The following is a 23297-nucleotide window of genomic DNA, read 5'->3' as shown; positions in this document are numbered from 1 at the left end:
CATATCGTACATAGTTCTGAATAAGAGACCGTGTCTGATGACACTTTGCGCGCCAGTTTCGTGGCTGAAGCAATTCCAAATTTTCGGCTTCCGCGGAAATATCTACCTCCCCACCCCCTCCCCCTTACCAAAAGCCACATTTCCCCTCTTTCCGCCTTCCTTTCCAAGTTGAAACCTTCACTCCTTGCTTGCAGCGCCGCCGCCTCCTCGCCGACGACCCTCCTTCACGCTCCTTGGCCTCGCCTATCCAGGCAGGTAATCCACACCCGAACCCCATCCTCCTCATCCTTTCACATCCCACATGCCCCTATCGCTTGTGCGAGCACGACGCCTTCCACCCAAATCACCGACCCCTTCACCAAATAAGCGTCGGCCTAAGCCATGGTGCATGCAGTATAGCCAGGACCTCAAGGAGCATTCGGCAGCAGAGAAGCAAATCGCGGCCGCACGTGCGGATGAGGTCGCGATGGCTGCCATTCGTGCCGACCCCCAGATCTTGAAGGAGCACCTTACCATTTGCTAGCTACGCCGGTTAAGCATGCTCGGTTTACCCGTTGCGTGTGCTGCTCCTGCCTTTCCTTCACAAATTCTAGTGAATTGTGCTATCTAATTTTACCATGCAATCTGTTGCTCTAGTGTATATGTTCTATATGTCGTGCAGTGTGGTGCTCACTTATTAACTGTTTTGTTAATTAGTTGTCATCTTTAGTTAACTGTTTGGTTCAATTCTGCAAATGTGATGTTCAATTCTTCAGGTTGTAATTTTGTATTGTCTTACATGTGAGAAATAAATCGAATTTATCTTTACAAAAGTGTGGGTGCATTCTGTTATTGTATACCATGTGAAGAATAAATTGAATTTGGCTGTAGTAAATACATGAGAAACAAATACAATTGCTACAATTGGCTGTAGTTAACTGTTTGGTTAACTGTCTGGTCTTCTATTAGGAGTATGTTATATTGTGCAATGTGGTGCTTAGTTAATATTTGGTTCATTTGTTGTGGTGTTTAGTTAACTGCTTGGTTCAATTCTGCAATGCGATGTCCAATTGCCGTGGGTAGAATTTTGTATTGTTGTGCATGTGAGGAATAAATCGAATTTGGCTGGACTTAGTACATGATAAACATATACAAGTGCTATATTTCCTAGTTCTTAATCATGCTTGGTTTGGATAAATGGGTTTTCTATTTGGCTTCAATTAATCTGATGAATCTGCAATGTGATTATTTTTCATCAACATATTTTACTGATAGCATGCGAACCCTTACTTAACCTGATGACTAACTACCTTATATGTGTTGCAGGGAAACAATGGGAAGCATTGAGATTTACAATCGAGGTTAGCATGTGCATGGTCTGTTGTCTAATAGCACATTATTGTGCAATTACAGGAACCATTCTAATATTTAGGTTTTTAACAATTTGGTCTTGCACATGTACGTCCTGCTGTCAGAGGTTTTGACCCACTATTCGACCCTTTTTGCATATGGGGAAATGAGTTGTCCATGAATATCAGTCAAGTCAAGAAACTCAAAAAGATTGTTAGGATAAAGAAATTAGCGACAAAAACAACAAGATCTTTGTCTGCACAATGAAGAAGACATCAGTTCACTATAGGATGCTACTAACTATTATACCTTGCCTTTTTTATTCCTTTGCCCCATTTTCAATATAGAGAAGATATTTATGCATATCCTTGTTTTCAGGCCTTTCCAAAGCAGTTCACTGATGATTACCTCTCAAACCACCTGTATGGTCAGGAGGCGAGGAAGGTATTCATACAACACCCACGGCTCAATATTGAAGTGTTCCTGAAGAGGACAAAGGATGGACGGTCAATCATCCACAAGCACTGGCCTAAAGTTACAAAGACCTTCAACATCAATGAAGGCTCAATATTCGCCTTCTGCTTCAGCAGTTTTTCAGATGAGATACATCTGTCTATGTACCGTCTATGATGCTAATTTCGTAAGGTTATAGATGTAGCATGTAAAACTTGGTCCTGGTGTAGTTGTGTAATGGGGTAGCTGAGCGCTGAAGCTATATGATGTTATACTCTGATGTATATTTCAATTATGAAAATGAAATATATTGTGTGCTTAATATGAACTGACAATTAGATTAATAAATGGAATATGAATAATCGGATAATTAGCCTGCTAATTGGGGTTTGCTATTGCAAACGGTTGTTGAAAAATACCGTGAGCGATGACCTTAGGCAACGCACACAGTTTCTAGGAATAAACCGTGTTGGATCAATAAACAATCACACACGACTTTCTCTTGAAAACTGTTTGTGTTAGGCCACCTTGCGCAAACATATACCAGATGAAAACTGTGTGTGATGGACAGCCTTTGCCACACAGTTTCTTCCACGGACCGTGTGTGATATATTCAATAACGCAAGCGACTTAACGGGAAAAATTGTGTGTGATGTACCTGTAAACAGAAACGTTTTCCTTGAAGCGACTGTGTGAGATGTACATACGAACGGAAACATTTAGCGCGGACTGACTGTGTGGGATGTACTTCCGACCGGAAACAATTTCGCCATATAATTTTATTTTTTTAGCTCTTCTGTATGTATTTCCGTATTTGAGTGCTCGCCGGTAACACACGACCTCATTTTGTCGAACGTGTGTGCCAGGAGGGCATATCCCTGACGGTTTCTGGGTCGTGTGGGAAGGACCCCCCTATCGCCCACACTCACTTGGAGATGGTTCCAAATGTTGTCGCGGAAAGGGGTTAAAACTGTTTGTTTAGGAGCTCGCTGTACTAGTCGAAGCAGCAAATGAAGGAGTTCATATCCGATCTAGGTGTCATACCTAGTGCATTGGGTCCAATGAAAATCTTTATGACAATACTGGTGCAATTGTCTTGGCAAAGGAATCCAGATTTCACAAGAGAACCAAGCACATCAAGAGAGACTTCAATTCCATCCGCGATCAAGTCAAGGAGGGAGACATAGAGATTTGCAAGATACATACGATTGACCCGTTGACTAAGCCTCTCTCACAAGAAAAACATGATCAGCACCAAGACTCCATGCATGGGTGTTAGAATCATTACAATGTAATCTAGATTATTGACTCTAGTGCAAGTGGGAGACTGAAGGAAATATTCCCTAGAGGCAATAATAAATTTGTTATTTATATTTCCTTATATCATGATAAATGTTTATTATTCATGCTAGAATTGTATTGACCGGAAACTTAGTACATGAGTGAATACATAGACAAACAGAGTGTCACTAGTGTGCCTCTACTTGACTAGCTCGTTAATCAAAGATGGTTAAGTTCCCTAGCCATGGACAAGAGTTGTCATTTGATGAACGGGGTCACATCATTAAAGAATTATGTGATTGACTTGACCCATCCATTAGCTTAACACTATGATCGTTTAGTTTGTTGCTATTGCTTTCTTCATAACTTATACATGTTCCTATGACTATGAGATTATGCAACTCCCAAATACCGGAGGAACACTTAGTGTGCTATCAAACGTCACAACGTAACTGGGTGATTATAAAGATGCTCTATAGGTGTCTCTGATTGTGACGCCCTTGATTCAATCGTACACTAATCATACATGCAAATGTCTACGATCAAGATCAAGGACTCACGGGAAGATATCACAACACAACTCTAGACACAAATTAAAATAATACAAGCTTTATATTACAAGCCAGGGGCCTTGAGGGCTCGAATACATAAGCTCGAATACACAAGAGTCAGCGGAAGCAAGAATATCTAAGTACAGACATAACTTAGACAAGTGTGCCTTAAGAAGGCTAGCACAAAAGCAACAACGATCGAAAGGCAAGGCCTCCTGCCTGGGAGCCTCCTAACTACTCCTAGTCGTCTGCGGTCTTCACGTAGTAATAGGCATCCTCCGGGTAGTAGTCATCAGTGGCGTCGTCTGGCTCCTGGGATCCGTCATCTGGTCGCAACAATCGGGTATGGGGGAAAAGAAGTAGCAAAGCAACCGTGAGTACTCATCCAAAGTACTCGCAAGACTTACATCAGATCTAAACTAAGTATGCATCTGTATCAAAGGAATGGGTTGTATCTGTGGACTAAACTGCAGAATGCCAGAAGGGAAGGGAAAAGCCTAGCCTATCGAAAACTAGCATCTTCTGGAAACCACCATCTTGCAGCAATAGGAGGGAGTAGAGTAGCATAAAGTAAAGTAGTAGAAGTGTTATCAACCTCGGCCAGAGATCCTTTCTCGACTCCCTGCGAGAAAGCAATCCCAGAGCCATACTATCCAAGTGTCATCACAATCCAATTCTCATCACCATCCAATTCTCATCACAAGTATCCAGTTCTAGTTGTATCAATCGAGATACAACTCCAAGTGTCCGTTACCGTAGGATAGGCTATCGATAGATGTTTTCTTCCCTGCAGGGGTGCACCAACTTACCCACCATGCTCGATTAACTCCGGTCGGACACACTTTCCTGGGTCATGCCCGGCCTCGGCCAAACAATACGCCGCAACCCGACCTAGGCTTAATAGAGAGGCCACCACGCCGGACTAAACCTATGCCCCCAGGGGTCATGGGCCATCTCCCCGGGAACTCCTGCACGTTGCGTACGCAGCTGGTGAGCAGACCTAGCTACCTCCTTCAACAAGGTAGGTGCTTTCCAGTCCAACCCGGCGCGCGCCGCTCAGTCGCTGACGTCTATTAAGCTTCGGCTGATGTATACGACGCAGAACTCCCATACTATGCCCGCGTGATGGTTAGTGCTATCAGGCCAGAGGCCCCTCGGATCAAATATCCAAATCGTAGTGGATTAGGAATGTGCGGTAACGAGCAGAGACTCACGATCGATGTGACCCCGTCAGCCCGTCTCGAGTACTTGCGGCAAGGGCTAAGAATGCCCGGCCACGCCTCGTAAGTATCTCGCGGGCACCTTCCAGGTCAACCCGACTCCACATCACTCGCTATTAAGCTCGCGCGGGTACCCCTCAGGGTCGACCTGTCTTTAGTAACATGGCTCAGTGTAAAGTCATAGTAATCATAGTAACTGTGTGTCTAACACCAAAGGGAAAACCCGAGGAATCACCCTCGGTGAATTCCACTCAATGTTGTCATCAAGGTGAACGTAAGAGGATCCACCCTCGAGGTTCACACTTGAGGGGTTGCACGACAGAGCCGTACCGGAAGTGGTTAAGGAGGAAATCACCCTCGATGACCATGACCGGATAGCTACACTACAGAGATCTCATCAGGAGTGATGTAAGAGGTTCCACCCTCGGCACTCGATGGTAACTCTGCAGAGTCGTACAACTAGGGGGGTGATGTGCGGTGTCGGGGCCTGGACGTCGATCACGTTGATCGAGTCATCGAACATAAAGCGAGGCAACTGGGACAAGGTGGGGGGGTTACTTATGGATCACTAACCAACCTATACTAAGCAGTTTAGGATAAGCAGGTAAGGTATGAAAGCAGGTAACAAAAACAGGCTATGCATCAGAGTAGGATCATACAGAAAGCAGTAGCAATTCTAATGCAGGCATGAGAGGGAAAGAAAATGGGTGATATTGGAATGCTCAAGGGGGGTTTGCTTGCCTGGTTGCTCTGGCAAGGAGGGGTTGTCATCGACGTAGTCGTACTCAGAGGCATCAGCGTCGGTCTCGAGGTCTACCGGAGAAGAAGAGGGGGAAGAAACAGTAAATATGGAGCACACAAGGCATCACAAACATAGCATGGCAACAAGCGGTGCCAGGGGTGACCTAACGCAGTACTAGGCAATACTGGCGAAGGGGGGAAACATCCGGGAAAGTATCCCCGGTGTTTCGCGTTTTCGGACAGATGAACCGAAGGGGGAAAGTTGCGTGTTTGCTATGCTAGGGACATGTGACAGATGAACGGACCGCGTATTCGGATTCGTTGGATTTTTCTGAGCAACTTTCATATAGAAAACATTTTCATCCAAGCTACGGTTTAATTACTATGAATTTCTAAAGTTTAAAGCCTTTTCTGGAATTATTCAAATTAAAAGAAAAGGAAATATGACATCAGTATGACATATGTGTGACATCAGCAGTCAACAGCCGCACTAACCAGGTCAAACCTGACCAGTGGGGCCACCGGGACCCACATGTCAGCCTCTGTGGGTTAACAGTGGATTAACTTGACTAACAGTAGTAGTTAGGGGTGTGGGCCCCATTAGTCAGCGACTAATTAGTGATTAAACTAATTAACAGATTAATTAGCATTTTGTTTATTTATAAAACCTGTTGGGGGCATTGGGGGCGGCCACGTCAATGTTAGCCCAAGTCAACAGGTCAAAGGGGGCCCCTGGGCCCACCAGTCAGTGGCCCAGGTGGTGCCACGTGGACGCCACGTTGGACACCGGCCAGAGACGCGCCGGAGTTGACTCCGGCGAGCCAAACGCGGCGACGCGGCTCGGGAGGGGCGCGGATTTCGCGCACAGGGGGTCTGAGGGGTTGTGGCTGGGCGCGTTCGACGCGGCTCGGCGTCGCGCATCGAACGGTGGTGGCCGGAGTGGCTGGAACGGACGGGGGCGAGCGCTTCGAGCTCGCCGACGACGAGGTGCTTCGGGCGAGCAACGACAGCGGTGGTACGACGCGAGTTCGGGCTATCCAGAGAGCAGGGCGAGGCCTACGTGCACGCGCGAGCAATATGGGCGTGAGCAAAAGACCAAAAGGTCGCTGGAACGACGCCGGCGACGAGCTATGCGGAGGCGCATCCGGTCGGAGAACGGGGTCGGCGCTACGGGGCTCGGCGAGAGCAACGGACGCGCGCGTTGGGCCCCTGGGAACCCCAGGAGCACGATGCAGCGCTCGGCCTCTTGTGAAGGCGCCCATGGCCACGGCGCCGAGCTCGTCAGCGGCAATGCGCTCGGGCGATAGTGGCGAGCTAGCTAGGAGGCGTGCGAGGGCGATTGGAGAGGGGGAGGAGGGGAAGGAGCTCACAGCAAGGCTATAGGGGGACGGTAGCGTGCTCGGGGAGGACTCGGTGCAGCGAATCGAGGCGGCAGCGTCGCGATGGCCGGAGAAGGGGATCGGGTCGCCGTCGTTGCTGTGCTGCTCCCCGACTTGAGATGGAAGGGGTCGACGGCGCTGGGGCTCCCGGATAGATTGGCGGGTCGGGAGGGCTCGGTGGCCGCGGGGCCGACGGAGATGTGGCGGCGGCCACGCTCGGTCGTGCTCGGCAGAGAGAAGGGAGGGGTGGGCGAGCTCTAGGAAGAGGGAGAGGGGAGAGTGGGCGCTAGGGTTAGGAGGGGAGAGAGCCGGGGCGCGCCTTATCCACGTTGGGGAGCGGCGGATGGCCGGCACGTGGTCATTTGCGGCGACGGACATGTCTCGGGTGACCACCGCACGGGGATGAACAGGAGGTAGGGGAAGGGGTAAGTGGGCCGGCCTGCTGGGTTTGCCCTGGTGGGCTAGAGCCCAGGGGAACAGGGAAGGGGGCTTCTTTTTCTTTTTTTTTGCTCTTTTCTTTTTACAGAAAGGGGTTTAGTAATATTTTGAGCTTCCATAAGATTTTGCAAAAATGTGAAACTTGGTCACATAATTACTTTTCAATAACCAGCACTGCCACAAAAAGTTTGGGCATTTTTGGAGTTCAATTGAATTTACACAATAAAGAAAAGGGCATTTTAAAGGCTATTTTTGCTCTGTTAAAATGCATTAGGACCATTTAGAGTTGATGATGATGTTGTGTTCCTTAACAAATAATTGTTATGGAATTTTTGACAAACGATGAACATTTTTCCAGCAACTTTTGAGCAACTTCAAACTTCACTTGAATTTGAATTGACTGGAATTTCAAATGGGATATTGAGCAAAGGTGATTAAGCACTGTTTGGAAAAATGATTAGTTTAATCACAGAGGGTTACTGTAGCATGACACTGGGGGTGTTACACTAATGGTGTTTGTTGAGTTGGCATAGATTGAGATTAGGATTTGTCACTCCGATTATCGGAGAGGTATATCTGGGCCTTCTCGGTAATGCACGTCACTATAAGCCTTGCAAGCAATGTGCCTAATGAGTTAGTTACGGGATGATGCATTATAGAACGAGTAAAGAGACTTGCCGGTAACAAGATTGAACTAGGTATGATGACACCGACGATCGAATCTTGGGCAAGTAACATACCGATGACAAAGGGAACAACATATGTTGTTATGCGGTTTGACCGATAAAGATCTTCGTATAATATGTAGGAACCAATATGAGCATCCAGGTTCCGCTATTAGTTATTGACCGGAAGTGAGTCTCGGTCATGTCTACATAGTTCTCGAACCCATAGGCACTACAAAAACATACACTTCCGTGATGATACGTGTTTGTCACAGTAGGTCGCGTTTTTTGTCATGCATGCACATCCATGACGATTTTATGACAGAATCAAGATAGTCATACATGTGTTGTCATAGAAGTGTTGCATGACATTACCAAAATTATCATCACGGAAGTGTCCACTTCCATGACGATAAATCACGCGTCACAGAAGTGCTTTCGTCAAGGGTGACCGACACGTGGCATCCACCGTAACGGAACGCCGTTAAGCTATCGGGTCGGATTTTGGATCCGATAACCCGTTAACAGCCCTGACCAATGGGAAATTTCCACGTGTAAAGTTCTGATTGGCCAAAGGGAACACCTGTCAGCTCGTCAGTGGGCTAGATGTCGCCCGTCCATTGGAGCAGATCTGCCTATGTTACGTCGACACGTGGCTGGGCCCAACAGAGGCCCATATAGGTTGAAAAGGCCGACCCAGTCAAAGGCCCGTAGAACTTAATCAGGTACTAGTGGGCCAGCCCAATAATGGCCTTCTTAATAAAGGCCCATTTACGGCGCGAAGCCAGATTTGGCCCATTAATTGTTCACCCAATATTTGGGCCCATTTACGGCCCGAAGCCAGATCTGACCCGTTAATTGTTCGCCCAACATTTGGGCCCATTTGCGGCCCGAAGCCAAATCTGGCCCGTTAATTGTTTGCCGAATATTTGGGCCCAACTACAGCCAAGTGACTTTCAGCTTGTTAGAGGACTGATGTAGACATGGCCCATTTCAGCCCGATGTGACTTTCGGCCTGGGAATGGCTCGTGCTGCCCATGTGCCATATATGGTCCGACGGGACATCGGGCCCACTAACGTCCCATGCTAAAGGTGGCAACAGTTAAGCCCAACATGACTTTGGGCCTGTTAAAGGCCTGTCGTGTAATTCGGCCCGTTGATGCCTATGCTAAGCTTTCGGCCTCTTGAAGGCCCATGATATCAGTGGGCCAACTAAGGCCCGAGATATGTTTCGTCCTGGTAACGTCCCGTGAGCTAACTGGGCCCAAAACGGCCCGGTCTACATTTCGGCCTGCTGAAGGCCCGTCGACGACTAGTGAAAATTGAGGCCCAACATGCATTTTGGCCTGCTAAAGGCCCGTGGTTTCATCTCGGCCGTAACATGCCAGTACAATATTCAGCCTGTTAATGGCCCAACGCTACCTGGGCCAAACTAAGTGCTGGGTCGACAAAAGGCCCAACTAAAATATAGGCTGGTGTAAGTTTGGGCCTAGCGCAATGTGGGAAGGCCCCAATCATTCGGGCCCAAGAAAGATGCAGGCCAGCCCAATTGTGGCCCGCTAAAAACCTAGCCTGTTAGAGTCGAATGCTTCGGTCCGGTCGACTACATCTGTTTTTTTCAGATAGCGAATGATGGCAGTAACTAGTAGGAATTAAGAACAAACCTACTCTATACAATAAAGAAATTATGGCATAGTAACTAAGAATAAATCTACACTATACAATAAAGGATTTAAGGTATATTACATCCACTGGGCATCGAAGTTCGCCACCAATGATCATAAAGCGCAACGAAGAAGCAGATTACAAAAACTGGGCACCATTGCAGTGTAACAAAATAATACTGAACCGAGACCACTTCCAAGACAGTTCAAGAAAGGCCAGCCTTGCAGGGGAACTGCTGCGCAAGCTGCTGAGCAAGGCTGTGAGACCGGCCTAGCATGTCAGTCATAGCTTCCAAATGTAGCTGTTTAGCGATGAGGTTCTCATTGGTGTTCTCCGCAATCTTTCTTGGAGATAGGACTTCAAGTCGAAGTTGAGTTGCAGAATGCCTTTCTGCTAGAACTTGGGACTGAAGAAGTCGAACTGATTCAGACAATGAATTCTGTGAGCTTGTCTGACTGTTAGTCTCAAGTAACTTGAACACTGCATCAAGACAAGACTTTGGGGCTGTCTCGCTATCTTGAATATGTTTTGCCTTCTTTGCTGCAATATATGTTGGGTTTGTCTCAGAGCCTTCAGTAGACTTGTGCATGCCATCAGGCATATCACCCTGAAACAAAGCAGAGAGATGACATGTTTTGCACATGTATAAACAAAGATGATAACTGTTCTGTCAATTCTATCAAATTTCAAATTAGAAAATAAAGAGTAAGTTCAAAATATCAATAGCATAATTTGGCATTGTTCATAATGTGGGGAGCTTCACCACACTACTGGATTACCATGTCAACATAACAAGCATATATGAAGGGAGAAGAAAATCATTGTATCTATTTTGGATAATGTGCATGGCATGTTGTTCATATCATCAGCCACATCGGTAAGATAAAACAGGAGATGACAAGGTGCAAACGTGGGCTGCTTCACCACACACTGGATTATAGATCCACAAAAACAAGCATACATATAGGGAGTATTAAGTAATGTGCATGGTATGAATAAGGAATTTGGTTTTACAAGTAAAACTTAGAACTTACGGTTCTTACAAACATGCATTTTGGTAGAAACAACAAACTAAACAGCAGTAAACAATAGGGAGTATGAGCAAATTAAACAGCAGTTGAGGATAAAGGCTTTCGAAGGACTGACTTACATTAACAGTTAACACCGGCTTTATAATGCCCTTCTCCATGTCAAGGGAAGGATAACTCAAGAATTTCAGAACAAAATCTTCTTCATAAGCATTGCTTGTACTCTGCATTTTGTAGAGAGTAATTATAGATATGATAATATTGGAAGGGATAGAGGATAATGAAGATCATATGCAGATTGATGCTACATAATCAACTAACAATCCCTGGAAGTACAAGCGTTACAGGACAAAATGTACTGACAAGAGCAATGGGCTACACTTCTGCACTGGCATTGTTTGTGTATTCTACTTGTTGGTAAGATTAAATATAGATCTGATCTTTTTTAGTAAATGGTGGCGAGGGAGATAAGATGCATAATGCTACAAAATGAACCAATCCCTCTTCCCATAATACAAGAGTGTTTTGAACACTGGTGTACTGTACAAAACGTTCTTATATTATGGGACGGAGGGAGTAGCTGTTAATGTAAGTACAGTGATAGACCACGTTCTGTCCTTACAAGAGGAGTGCAAAGCTAAACCTCTTCAAAAGCATTGGGTTGATTCTAAATTTATGTAAGAGTCCATATGGATCTTATAATGTCCACCAAATGGACGATTACGAGGCTAACACGTGCAGTGATGCTACATAATCTAACAGCTATAAAAGTAAGTATGGTCATATAGGGCAAGAGGTACTCACAAGAGCAATGCAGTGTGCAGTATAGTTGTGAGATTCTGTGGTCCCTTGAGAACGAATGTTCTTCTGCTAACAGTTTTCGTACAAGTGAGACATTAAGGCAAATGCAGAAATGTAGTTCAAATTGTGATGTGATATCATAGACAGTACCTTATGCTGCAGTCGAGACTAATGTGTAACAAGATTATTCCAGTCATCGTCGGATAAATGTAGCACCGGAGACTTTACAGAAATTTCATTCAGAGGCTTGCCATCGAAGTGTGCTTTCCTCAGGTAGGAACGATACTTCATCAATGAGTGCTTGAAAAGCGCAACCAGCCCTTGCTCGTCATCACAATCCAGTTTGCTCCTTGCCTATTTAAAAGAATGAAATCTTGTGTCTTCTGTCAGCAAAAACATGTGTAGTAATGACCATGAATAACATTAGTACATTACTTACGCATAACTTGTGGAGGAAGACTGGAAATTGTTCTGTGTCTGCGGTATAATCTTTCCATGAAGGAAAGATGCGCACAAAGTTCCTGACAACAACATAAGCGTCATCTTCTAAACTGGGAAGAAATGGAACAGGGGTCCTATTTGCTGCAATTGGGGCTCTCTCTGGTTCGAAAAGGGATTTGGCAACTGGATTTGGTGTACTCTTTGCTGGAATGGGGGTTTTGCGTCGTACAGCTGGTGCTATGTCCACTGGCATAATCATACTGTTTGTTGCAGTTGGGGTATGCTGAGTTGGGGCATCAGAAATGACCAGTGTAGTAGGGCTAGAGTCTGCTAGAGTTGGGGTATTTTGTGGGTCGGGTGATATTGCAACTACACCTAATGGGCTATTTGATTTATCAGGTGCCACTACCTTTTCCAAATACTTTGCTTGTGCTCCTCCACGATCAGCAATCGCCCTCTTCCTTTTGAATGTCTGATACACAAGAACAGCATTTGAATGGATAAATATGGTATAATGACAGATGGAATATGTACTGAAAATGGATAGGCAGGGCGTATTCACATACACGATGTGTAAACTAAGCTAATGGCAGTTCAACAAAGTAGAAGCAATGCAAAGCATCAGTTGCAAGATATGTGCGAGCAACGTAACCTTGGAAAGTTAGAGCAAGTACCTTGATGGGTGAATAAGATAGGGCATCTTCCTCTGACTCCTCCACTAGGGAGCTACATTGACTTAGGTCTCCCTCTAGCTCAGAATCAGTGTTAGGATCATATTCTGAGCATGAATATGTAGGTGGAGAGCGTTTGCATTGCATTGCATCCAGACTTGTCCCTTAATGCCAAGTTTGACAGCCATGGCATTGTTCTTCTTTATTCTTTTCATGCGCGCAAGCTCATAATCATTATGATGCTGTTCAGAATCTGAGGTTCATGAAAACATAAAAAGTAGTCAGATTATCTATGGAATGCAATGCGGATTCAACTCGGAGAGTGTCTCCCTATAAACCCCTGCATATGCAAAGTTCACCTCCCCAACCGTGCTGACCAGACCACACACAGAAATACAAAACCCTTATGTCTCTATAACAGGCAGCCACACATTTCAAAACTGAAGTAGGAACATTAGAATCATATGAAATTCGTATTTGAACAAATAAACTAAGCAATTATGAGTGGCGTAATGTTTAGCTTCAAGGGTGGAGTGTTGGTAGTGCGACACAAAGCAAGTAGGCAGATTGTATTCCATGTAAAAGATCGAAACCTATGTAAAAGCTGGAAATGACACTTTCTTTCTATACAATGCAGTGTTCGTTACCCACACATGATGGAAGAGATCACATAGAGAAATACTATTCACTCATGTCTACGGTTCCAGTATTTACAAACAGGGTGGTCCACCCTAAAAGAATATTGACAACAAATATGACAAGGCAAGCATAGATGTAGTGAATCAATCATTTACTTGTGAGCTTACTAGGACAAGTATGCAGAATTGTAGGTGCAATAAGAGACCGTCCAAAATCTAAGAAGTTTGTCTAGCACTTATTGTTTGCAACTAATCGACGTGAATAATTGGATATTATATCGAATGAGTAAGAAAGACAAGTAAAATTGTCAACAAACCTGGCTTGCAGTAGTAATCTGGGTCAATGTCACTACGACCAACAATCCAAAATGACTAGTTTATGTTCCGAGGGCCGGAATGTTGAAAACCCTGTGAACTTTAGAGGTACTAAAGATTACTGAAATACATCTGAACCATTAAGTGTAGGTAGCACTGAGCACACAACAAACCCAAACGACAGTCCTGCCTAATGACTAATGAATCAATTAGAAAATGGGTGATGAGGAGTGGCTGCTGAGTGTTGAGGACGTATCTCAGGATAAATCGGGTTGGCTTGGTGGGTGCTGCACGCCTGAGCCCTGAACGGACTGGGAAGGTAGGCACGGCGGTGCGCCCGGGCAGTGGTGACGCTGTTGGGAAAGCGGCTCCTGGCCTCCTGTTAGTCCGGCGTCTCCTCCTAGAGTCATGCCGTCCGAGGACGGCAAGTCACCGGCGAGGCAGGCGGCTGGGGGCGAGTAGAGATCGGAAGCGCGCAGCAGAATAGAGGGGAATTGGGGCCTGGGACGACCCAAAATCCCAGGGTGGGCCGGCCCACCATGGGCACCCTGTAGAGATACACACCCGAGCGGCGAACATGCATTTTCGAAACTAATTTAGTAACATTTAGCTGACCAATTAAACAACTCTATTATAATAATATCAGTTTCATATTTGAACAACTAAGCCTGTTTAGCTTGATGGGTGGAGCAGTGTTATTATGACACGAAGCATGTATTCTGATCGTATAGTGATCATAAAAGGGGGAAACTCTAAGCATATTTTTTTAGCAAAAGAGGGTTTCCCCTCCGATTTCTATTAAAGAAACCACCACGGAACCAACATGATCAATTAAACCCTAAGCATGATCAATTAAATCGTATTATGGTTGTGCCATGGCAGATTTGAAGCTGCAAACCGGAGAAATGATATTTAGCATCCATTGTTTGCTTCAAACTAAGAACTAAATTCTAAGAGCTGAAAAGAAAGTAGAGTAACCAAGTTAAGATCTATTTTCTGGTTGAGATCAAAAAGTTGAGGAGATATGAAGTACCACCTCTCTTGCGGCGCCGTGTAGGCATCGGGGGTGCGATGGTTGTCGGTGGCGTTGAAGCAGATCTGCGACGGTAGACGGGTGTATCGGGGGATAAGTCCCGTTGCGGTGGAAGAGAAGGTCGTGTGAGCGGCCCCGGCGAAGAGGACGACGGCGCCGATGAAGCGAGAGGACGCGATGCAAGGCTATTGTCCGTCACCGTGGATGAGAAATGTCCATCTCTAGCAGTGGACGGCGCGGTCTTGGTAGGTGCTCCGGCATGGTGGAGGACGGTGGCGATGGATGTGGTGGAGGACGACGGCGATGGATGGGGTGGCGGACGGAGGCTGGTGTGGGGATGGGGTGTTCTAGCGTGGACGGTGTATGAATGGGAAAATGGAGGGAGAGGTATGGGGAACCATGTTTTTGGGATGCGCCTGTCTGAAATATGGGAAAGTTACGAACTTAGCCCCTGTTTAAAATTTGGACGTCTCGTCGGTTGGGGATAGGACGGTAATCTCGCATCTCGCCAGTATTTGCCTAGAGCGATTTCGGGCGAGGAGAGGGTGGTTGGCGCCCATGGTTGGCGCCCATGGTGTATGAACGGGGCGACAGGTAGGGCGGTTGTGTCACCTCTGAGTGAAGTTACAAACCTGCCCCTATTGAAAATATTTGCCTGCATCGAATTCGGCCGAGTCAAGTTTGTTTTGCCGCCCACCGTGTATGAATGGGGAATGGAGGGAGAAACAGAGGTCTTTCGGACGAGCTTGAATCAAATGAGTTTTGCCGCCCATGTTTGACGCCCACCATGTCGGAATGGGCTCAGAGGCGGTCGTGTCACGTCTAATTGAAGTTACTAACCTACCCCTATTTAGAGTAGTGGAAATCGGGCCGATGGATTGTCTGTGTAATGGGTAGACAATAACTTCCATCTCCCAAACACTTGGCTTCAGGCAGCTGACATGGGAGTGGACATTTTGCTGCTTCTTTCGAATTTTGGGACAATAAGCATCCACGTTTACCCTGGCAACTAAATTCCAATCCATTTTGTATGCCTATATGAATCTTTATAAATCATTCTATGTGTTTTTATATATCTTCAAAAGGACGACAAAGATGTATTCCACTGTCATATATGAATATGGTTTACAAATGCCGATACTCAAATTCAGAAACTAGAATCCAGTTTAAGGTGAATTCAAATATTTGGAACACTTCATGTCCAACTCAAATGTCACACGCAGCATAATGTGTACTCCCATTTAGATATGTACACAAGCGATGTATCAAGATTCAAATACCGAGTCAATCAACCAAGAATGTACAGAACTAACAGACATATAAACACTTATAGAGTATATGGATCAATAATATCAACTAACATACACTAGTGCAGAACCGGGCAATAGCACCGGTTCGTAAGGCCCTTTAGTGCCGGTTTGGTAACCGGTGCTAAAGTGTAGGCACTAAAGCCCCCCCCCCTTTAGTACCGGTTCAGCATGAACCGGTGCTAAAGGGCAACCACATGGCACGAGCCAGCTTCGGGGGCAGGGAGCCCTTTAGTACCGGTTGGTGTCACCAACCAGTATTAAAAGGTTGGGGGGTTTTGGGTTTATGATTTCTTTTTCATTGAATTTTGTGTTTTCCATTTAATTATTTTTCGTTTGCTGGTATTTTACGATACTACATATTGTGCATGTTATGCATATATATAAATAGAATTTCTAGTAGAACCGATCTTAATATATATATATATATACACATTAACACTATTCTGATCACGGGATCAGAATAATGTTCTGATCACAACATGAACTTCCCGAGTAACGCGCCTGACCTTCCCCGAGTACTAGGTTGAACTTCAGCTAAAAGGTGTCCAAATGGGGCTTGCGATATATCGTTGGATAGCTATGGAAATCAGTATCATGACCCAAGTTAAATTTTTGGCAAAATGTAAGCGGTTTAAAAGCAGTTTTGAAAACCGTTTTTTCTTCATACAAAAAACGTGAATCGTATTTTCGATCGCATTTTTAAACTGTTTATCGGAATGAGGCAAACAATATGGCGTTGGAAAGCTGCTGCAAAACCGCTCCTTCCACATGTTGAAAGTTTTCTCTAATTCACTACGGTTAAAGAGTAATTCGGAAAATTGTAAAATTTCGCAAACCGAACACCCGAGTTCGTATTTTCGATGCCATTTCTAAATGGCTAATCCAATTGAGGCAAATAATATGGCATTGGAAAGCTTATGAAAATGCGCTACTTGTTTATGTTAAAAGTTTTTTCTAATTTTGAATGGTTTAAAAGTAATTTAGAAAACAGTACAAGTTCCACCGAGTTCGTATTTTCGAGCTAATTTTTTAACCGTACGTCCAAATGGAACAAATGATATGGCGTTGGAAAGCTTGAAGAAATATGGTTTTATGTCAGTTTTTTGTATATATTGTTCCTCCTAATTCATTACGGTTTTATGTCAGTTTTGAAAATGGTTAAAAACGTATTTTTGCCGTAATTTCTACAAACTTTATCGGAATGGGGCAAATAATATACCGCTGAAAAGCTACGGAAAATGCGAAACTTTTTCATGTTGATGGTTTTCTCTGAATCCTGGCCGTTTTCAAGTAATTTTGAAAATGGCGAGATCATTCGTTCTGCCTTTATCGCGAAACAGATTCTTCGAAAATGCACCGCGTGAAGAACCTGAACTTCTCGGCATGTCAACTTGAACTTCACTTTGTTTTTCATGTGTGTTTTTTGCTCGTAGCTCTCCATCCACTGCTCGTAGCTCTCCACCCACTCACCGGAATTGAGCAAGTGATATACCAGTGGAAAGCTGCTGTAGACACGCAACTTTCCCGTGTTGATCATTTTTTCATACTCGCGACCATTTTAAAAGTTATTCATCTGATATTCATTCAGTGTAGTAGATGAACTTCCTGTTGTTTTTACGTTGAACTTCTGTGACGTATTTTTCATTTGTAATTTTCTCATCCATTCGTCAAGTTTTACACAAATGGTATTTCTTTTGTATAAACCTCTCTCACAATATTTTTTAAATTTCTCCGACTAAGGACTTGCACTTATATCAACAAACTTTTAGTCTTTGCTTTTTTTATTCTTTTTAATACAAAATGCACACCGTGTAGTACGTGAACTTCTGGCAGTTATCAATCTGATCTTCTCTCGGATACATGAAAATATATGAGTTTTTTTATGAATTTTTAATCTGATTTTCTTAATATTTTTTTATGAAATTTTGAAGCACTCTATTTTTAATAGTTGAACTTCTTGTTATTTATTTTTGAACTTTTTGTTTCCATTGTTTAATAACAAGGAAAATCTGAGTTTCTATAATCATTGAACTTCTCCATCTTTTTAATATGGACTTCCTAGTTTTATTTCTTAATCTTTTTATGAAATTTTGAAGCGCTCTATTTTTAAAAGTTGAACTTCTTGTTATTTTATTTTTGAACTTTTTGTTTCTATTATTTAATAACGAGGAAAATATGGGTTTTCTATAATCATCGAACTTCTCTATCATTTTAATATGGACTTCCTCATTTTATTTCTTTTAATCTTTTTTATGAAATTTTAAAGCGTTCTATGGTTGAACTTCTTGTTATTTTATTTTTGAACTTCTTGTTTCCATTCTTTAACAACGAGGAAAAATCTGAGTTTTCTATAATCATCGAACTTCACGCTGTTTTCACTTTGAACTTCTACCACATATTTTTGTTCATAATTTCTCACTCGTTACTCGGAATTTCACAAATGGTAAACCATTAGAAACATGTTGAAAAGACACAACTTTTTTTTAATACGATCAAACTTCTTTTTGGGACAATATACACCAATTTGTTTTTAACCGTTTATGTTTGAATAAGAATATGATATACCCTTTGAAATTTGTTGAATAGAAGAACATTTCTGTGCCGAGCATTATGTTTCAAATTTATGATGGATTGAGAAAACTGTTTTAAAACACTAGAAACAACTTTTTTGTGTGTATTTGAACAACTAAATACAAAGTGAACCTCCTTTACAAGAATTTTTGAACTTCATGGGCCGAAACACGTGAATTTCTAGCTAAATTCTTTTTAGACTTTGTCTTTTTATTCTTTTTTTCTTATATGAAACACACTCCATGTAGTAGTTGAACCCGCTGGTTGTTTTCACTTTGAACTTCTCTTTTGCTTTTTTACCCATAATTTCTAAAACATTAATAGTTTTATTCTCTGGAGAAAAAAATATGGTTTTAGAATCATACAATTTTATTAAAATTTAACTTCTTTTCCTACAGACAGAAAGAATTTCAGTTTTTCGTATACATCAAAGTACTCCTTTATTCCTTAGTAACAAGGAAACCTGAGATTTTATAAATATCGAACTTCTCTATTTACGTAATTTGGACTTCTTGGTTTATTTCTTTGTAGTAACGGAAAAATCCTAGTTTTCTAATAAATATTGAACCAGCCCGTTATTTAAATATGAACTTCTCGGGTATTTTTGTAAGAAACGGTGAAAATCCTTTTTTATGAATTTCATACTGCTCTATTTTTAAAAGTTGAACTTCTTGTTTTCATTCTTTAATAAAGAGTAAAATCTGAATTTTGTATAACCATCGATCTGCTCCGTGTATTTTAACGGATAAAATCTTTTTTATATAAATTTGTGTTGAGATGCTTTGTTTTTTCATTTGACCTTCTTGGGGTTTGTAATAAACATTGGACTTCTTTGTCTTTTAAATTTGAAACTCTAGGTTTTTCTAGAAACAGGGAAATCCATGTTTTCTTTCTAATTTTTGAAATGATTGATTTTTTAAATTTGAACTTCTTGGTTATTTTAGAAATTAGGAAACTCAATTTTCCAAAGACGGGAAATCCATGAGTTTTTTTTGTACAAATTTATGTGTCTCTGTTTTGTTTTCTCATTTTTGTCGAACTCTTCAATTTTATTAAATATGGACATCGAGAGTTAACTTTATTCTAGGTGAGCGTTTTTTCATTCTTCCTATAAAAGTATCGTGGTGCTTTGGTTTTTTAATTTGAATTTCTTGGTTATATTTCTAGAAACAAAAAAAATCCAATTTTTTATTAAGATCGAACTACTCTATTAGTTTAATTCAAACTTCTTGGTTTAACAACAAAAATGAAATGCTCTGTTATTCTAATTTGAGATTCTAGGTTTTTATTTATTTTGAAAATTGATTTTTTTAATATCAATTTTTTATGAACGTCAAATTACTTTGTTTTTTTTATAAAAATGAACTTCTTTCTTTTCTTAAACTTTGAGAGTAAACAATTTCTGGGTGAGGCTTTTTTTATTTTCTTGTTTTTCATGTCGTGTATGTTGTGTGTTATTTTTCTCCTTTTTTGGACTTCCTTTTCTTCTAGTATTTGAACTTACTTGGTGTTTTGTAGTTTTTGAATTGAAACTAACATATCAAAAAATACATTTTTTGCATCCATACATACCGTTGAACTTCAGGAAATAATACGGAACAAGAAACTATACAACATGATGTTTTAGACCAATGTTTTTCTGTTGTGTGTGGGTCAACTAAGTCCTCTCTTTTTTGTACACCACATACTTTGAAATATAGAGAACAAAATCATCGAATGCTTTTTGCTATTGCTTAAGCACGTGGGTACTAGCTTGACAAAGTCTGCTATTGCTTACGCACGTGGGTACTAGCTTGACAAATTCTATCAACTAACCGATGTATGTATCAGACCTCGGAGTGAGCTAGCTTTTGCTTGCTACTACGTGCTCGCCCTGCCTCGACCAGAAACAACCGATCAATGAATCCATTTTGTTCAACGTGCGCGCCCTGCCTCAGACCTCGCAGTGAGCTAGCTAGCATTTTTGTCTGAACTTTGACGACTGTACACATGTATCTGAAAATCTGCAAGATGTTTCAAACTCAGGTTTCTAAACCGTTACATATTCTTGAACTTATTTGTTTATTATATTTGAACTTCTTTCTTTTCATACATAAAAATAAAATAAACCATCTATTTTTTCCATGAACACACACAGAACACAAGCACACATGGAGAGGAACGCATGTGATTTATTATCTTTGAACTTATTTGTTAAAGAGCATGGAAGCTCGACCTCCTCACACCATTGTGGTCGGCGACGAGCAGTGGGATGGGCCGCCGCCGACGAGAGCACCTGAGCTCGCCAGAGCAAGGGGCGGCCAGCTTTTCTGAGCCCGCCACGTGCTCCCGAAGTGCTCTCTGTACTGCCGCTGAAGTCCAAATCCACCTCGCCCTGAAGAAGGGGCGGCCTCGCGCTGGATGAGATGGGGGTGATAACGCGCAAGGAGGAAGCGGAGGCGGCCTCGCGCCGAAAGTTGGCAGGGGTGGCGGCGTGCCCGGAGGTTGTGGGGGCGGCGGCGAGCCGGAAGGAGGCATTGGGGGGCACACAGGCATCTCTGCGGCAGGGAGCTGGGCATCGGGGGTAGGTCTGTGTACATGAACTTCTCTAGTGTAAAATCTTCAAATATTTTTTACTTTTTTTTTCTTTTGTTTGAGGCACAAACACAAAGTAATAAGAGCCAGAGAGCAAGCGAGCTTAATAAGTTACGACGTAATTATCAAACTACACTTTTTGATTGACCTTTCCTCCACACGTACATCACATTGCTGCAAAGTAGGGATCATCTATTGACCCATCTCTTGCCTTCTAAACTCCTTGTACTGCTGGTAGCGCTCAGGTAGTCCTTCCCTTCACCTGCACAAAACAACATACTAGACTAAACAAACTACATACCGAGAGGAAGTATGGCTGATCCATTACTAGTCTCCATCAGTTCTATAATGGCTCAAATTAAACTATAAAGCAGAAGTAGACAGACAACAACAGCAAAACAGAGGACTCCTTGCAACTGAACCAGACGCAGCATTCACCCAAGGCAACTTACTGAATTTCAGAAGTGAAAAGCTCTGAACCTGAAGCTCTACAGAATCTGAAGCACAACGGGGTGGGAAGTAGCCACGCAACCTAGGTGGTAGCTGATGGCGCACAAGGGAATCTTGGCGCTGGAAGCTCCATGCGGTGGCAGCGCACTGGTGATGGGGGGCGGAGGCTTGCGGCAAGCCAGGCACAGCGCGGGAGTGGAGTGGCGGCAGCGGCCGCTCCATGGATGAACCTTCCTCGGGAAGGTCAAGGTAGCCCTCTTGAGAAGGTCGATGTGGCCGGAGATGCAGGGGCGGCGGTGCTTGTCTGGTGGTCAGGGACGGCGACGGCCAGCGGCGGCATGTGGGGATGGACCGCCATGGTTGAGGCTATCAACCATGGACGAATGCCTGCACGCGGGTTCCATGGTGACCGGTTGCGCGTTGCCGGCGCACGGTTGACTGCGTCAGTCCAGGCGTTGGAGAGCAGCAGGCCTCTGGCTAGGTGTAGCCTCGTTGGGGAGGGAAGGTCTTGGCGATGGCGGCCATGGGTGCCAGGAGGTGGGCGCGGGTGGGGAGGCAGCAACAGCGACTGGGCACAGGGGCGCGCCGGCGGTGGTACGCAGGCGGAGCCGCCGGGAAGGTAGTGGGTAGAGGGGTGCCGGCGGTGGGCGTCGCCGGCGGGTGGATCTGGATGTGACGGATGCTTCAGACGAAGGTCCGGGATGGTGTCGGGGATGAAGGCAGGGGAGACGGGGCGGGGCGGGGCCGGGGGATAGCGCGCAGCGGCAGGGAGGTCCGGGGAGTGGGCGCGACCGCGGTTGCGGGACGGAGATGCAGGGAGTGGGGAGGTTGGGGAAGAAAGTCGGGACCGGGATCGGTTTTCCTTTTTTTATCGGCTGCTCGCTTCAGGTTTTCAGATCTCGGAGAACCTCCGTCGCCCCTATATAGGCTGTTGGGATCTAAATAACTATTCTGATTCCGAAATCAGAATAGTATATATATATATATATATATACTAGGTAATTGTCCGTGCGTTGCAACGGGATCAATTTTTTAATGTGTGTCTCTCTCTGAAAACAACAATAAAAGAAATCCATAAACAAATGCAAACTGCATTGGTCAAAGGAGGGCACTCGCAGCATCATGTAGAGAGGTCACAAATAAGACAACGCCTCCAAAGTTCCACTATATGATGTGTGCTGAATTCTTACTAAAAATTATTTTGCTTCCACCCAGACTCACATAATAATAACACGAAAGAATTATGATGGAATTTCATGTTCAAGCCAGTAGTATTATTTTCCTTTGATTGTGCCATATTCCGTTGGTTACTTTTCATATTGCGTGTATCTTGCAGATAAATAAGAGTTTTAATGAATTGTTGGAACCTGACCAGTATCAAAATATAGAACCACCCATTATTCTGCTGCGTAATGTACATTTTAAAGCATATCAGGTGCGCTTCTTTCTGTTTGTACCTTGAAAATATCAAACCAGAGGGTTTGTACTGGAATAATTTTCTTGGCCTTGCCTTGAGACCAAAAAGTGTGTTATTGAAGATTTTTCCTAACTCGATCTATATGGCTAAATTTTTAATCTTACTTCTCTCCCATATTTCTTATAAGAGCCATCAACTTCTGACCCCAGCAATCCGCCAACCATGTACCTTCGTTAGGAAAAACAAGAATCATACCTCATTATCTTGTACTCTTAGCATGAATATATTGGGAACACAGAGAGCAAAGAAAAGATCCTTACACGATT

The 23297-nt window shown here is 43.6% G+C and overlaps 1 long non-coding RNA gene across 1 annotated transcript; it reads right to left on the bottom strand.

The window, feature by feature from the left end:
• Positions 1-21181: 21181 nt before the first annotated feature.
• LOC125533809 lies at positions 21182-22442 on the bottom strand. The gene is made up of 2 exons (XR_007294364.1): positions 21557-22442; positions 21182-21366 (listed from the first exon to the last, which is right to left on the bottom strand). It is a non-coding gene; the product is annotated as an uncharacterized LOC125533809 (long non-coding RNA).
• Between the last annotated feature and the right edge of the window lie 855 nt (positions 22443-23297).

Source organism: Triticum urartu, chromosome 2 (genome assembly GCF_003073215.2).
Source record: "Triticum urartu cultivar G1812 chromosome 2, Tu2.1, whole genome shotgun sequence".
Lineage (NCBI taxonomy): Eukaryota > Viridiplantae > Streptophyta > Magnoliopsida > Poales > Poaceae > Triticum > Triticum urartu.
Note: the sequence above shows the minus strand (reverse complement) of the source record. Positions and strands in the feature narration are given on the sequence as shown.